The following is a 2,656-nucleotide window of genomic DNA, read 5'->3' as shown; positions in this document are numbered from 1 at the left end:
GGGGGTTTTTTCTCACTTTCTGTCTCTATGTCTCTCTCTGCCTGTCTGGCGAGCACACGCGCCCTATAGCGAAAACCTCTCCAAAAAAAGAGATTTTTACTATAGGGCGCATGTGCTCACTGAAGACAGAAAATGAGAAATCACGCCCCAGGGGAGATGGCCATGCTGCAGTCCCTTCTTCTCCATCTTCTTCTCGGGATTTTGGGCACACACACACATGCACCCAGTGTGAGTTTGAAGCTACTGGGTTTGGGACTTGAACCATAGTCAGCCTTGTGGGAGTTCAGCGATGTACCCATTATGCCATCTGCTGGTCCCCATTTTTCGTTATTCAAAAAGCGTCTTTCTTGGGCCAACAAGTGGAATGGAAGTTAAGGCAGCTGGACCCACATGGCCAACTACACAGTTCAAGTCCTGAAAGGGGCTGAGCCTTTTTCTCTTTTAAAAAGTATTATTACTTTTCAAAATTTATTTTTAAAATTTTACTTACTCATTTATTTATTTTAATTTGACCAGAGAGAGATACTCAGAAAGAGAGAGAGAGAAAGTGGGAAAGCAAGCGACCAGGTTGAGGACCCAAACCATGGTTGGCCACGTGGGAGTGTCCAGAGCCTTAAACACCATGCCACCTGCTGGTCCTCTAAAGTATTATTTTTTAGAGTCTTGCTGTGTTGCTCAGGCTACCCTTGAGCTCACCACTCTCCTATCTCAGCCTCCTGAGCTCCAGCCTTTAGGCTGTACTAGGAATGGAACGGGGGCCTCTCGGCGGGTCCCACACGTGGAGCTCAGTGTCTTAGCCGCGCTGCTACCTGAGCTGGTCCAGGGAATGGAGTCTTTTTTTTTTCCTGCCGGCAGAGTCGGGAGCACTTATCCTTGGCTCTTCAGCCCCTCGGGCCTACTTCCCAGCAGAGCTGCCCAGACAGGCTGCACCCAGTGCCATGGGGCCGGGAGAGGAGAGGTGGTGGGGACAGGGGGCTGGAGCTCCAGGTGTAGGGGGTAGTCAGCCAGTGGCCTCACTGCCAGGGGAAAGGTGACCCACAAGGCTGGCAGGGACAGGCTCCTTCCAGGCACGGACTGAGCCTCAGGACACCCAGCACAGGAGTGGGTCCCTCTCCTTCCTCCCAGCTGGCCAGGGTTGTTGGCACTAGGGTATCTCATGGTCAGTGGGGAGCCTGGTCAGTTCTGGCCCCTGGAACTGGCTTTGAGAAAAGACACTGCAGAGCGTGAGGGCACCTCAGAGCGCCAGGCGAGCCGGGCACAGCCAGCCGGGATGTCAAGGCCCTGCAGCATCTCTGGGCAGAGCCATTACCCAGAGTCCTCGTGAGCAGCAGAGACTCTAGGAGGTGCCGCCAGGGGAGGGAGGGAAGGGCTGACGGGAGTCCATGCCCACTGGCTTCTCCTCCAGTGGGGTGTCAGGGCCTGTCCTGCAGTGTCCAGCTTTCGGGTAGAGGACACTCGCCCCCAGCACCTCTGCAGCCCACCGCTAGCCCCTGCCCCTGCCGGGAGCCTGGGAGCCCGTCCTGGTGCTCTGAGGACTCAGAGCCGGTGACAGAGGAACTAGTCTCCCACCCTCCCCACCAGTTTTCTTCTCCAGAGGGACCCCGGAGCTGGTTCACCAGCGTCCCTACAACATGCACGGCTTGTGGGGGTGGGAGGTCGAGTGAGTAGCATGTGCAGGGGGAGAGGAAACGGGGTCGTCTTGTGTCTCCAGTACGGTGCAAGACCCTGTCTCTCTCTCTCATGAAGAAACTTTAATAATGAAACAAGACATAAAAACCCAAAGAATCTTGCAGAGGATCTTTCATTTTTTTTGACAAACAAAACAATTTGAAATAATAAAAAAGCTGGGACTATGAAAAATATCTCATTAAAAGCATCAAAGAACTAACTAGTTAGACAGGAAACAGCGCATAGCAATCTGGAAAGGATCTAAGTCCACACCAGCTGCTTTGGCCTGAGTGTGTTTTTCAGTCTGGAAGAGGTGGTGGGGAAGCTGTGTGGAGCTTTGAGAAACCTCTCAGGACTAAGGGATTAGAAGCCAGAATTCTCAGGACCAGCAGTTAGCATAATGGCTGTGTCGCTGAACTCCCATGTATTTGATCGCAGTTCGAGTCCTGGACCTGGTGGCTTAAACTCACTCTGGGTGAATGTACGTGCGTGCCCAAGATCCCGAGCGGCGTGGCCATGGGGGGTGGTTTCTCGCTTTCTACCTCTCTGTCTCTTTCTGTCTCTCTGGCGAGCACACGCACCCTTCCCCAAAAAAGTCAGAGTTCTGGGCCCACATGGAGTGTAAAAGCTGATAAAACCAACTCTGGCCTTGCACTGAGACCCTAAGGGTAAGAACAGATGGGAAGAAAACAGTCACCAATGTGGCTAGGTTTTGGAACCTTTCCACCACAGAACAATTCAAGATACAATGAGATGTCTAATTTACCCTTAACTGGAGTCCCAAAAGAAGAAATGAGAGAGACTGAAACAGATACGACATGAGGAAGATGCAACATACCGGTCTTCACAGTCAAGGACCCCAGCGAATCTCAAGCATAATAAACACAATTAAATCACTTCTTAGCATTACTGCAGAAAGCCAGGATACCAAGACACTCTTAAAAGATCATTAAAATAAAGACATTACTGAGGCTGGCAGGAGGCTTGA

This window comes from Tupaia chinensis, unplaced genomic scaffold (genome assembly GCF_000334495.1).
Source record: "Tupaia chinensis unplaced genomic scaffold, TupChi_1.0 Scaffold000010_1, whole genome shotgun sequence".
NCBI classification, from domain to species: domain Eukaryota; kingdom Metazoa; phylum Chordata; class Mammalia; order Scandentia; family Tupaiidae; genus Tupaia; species Tupaia belangeri.
Note: the sequence above shows the minus strand (reverse complement) of the source record.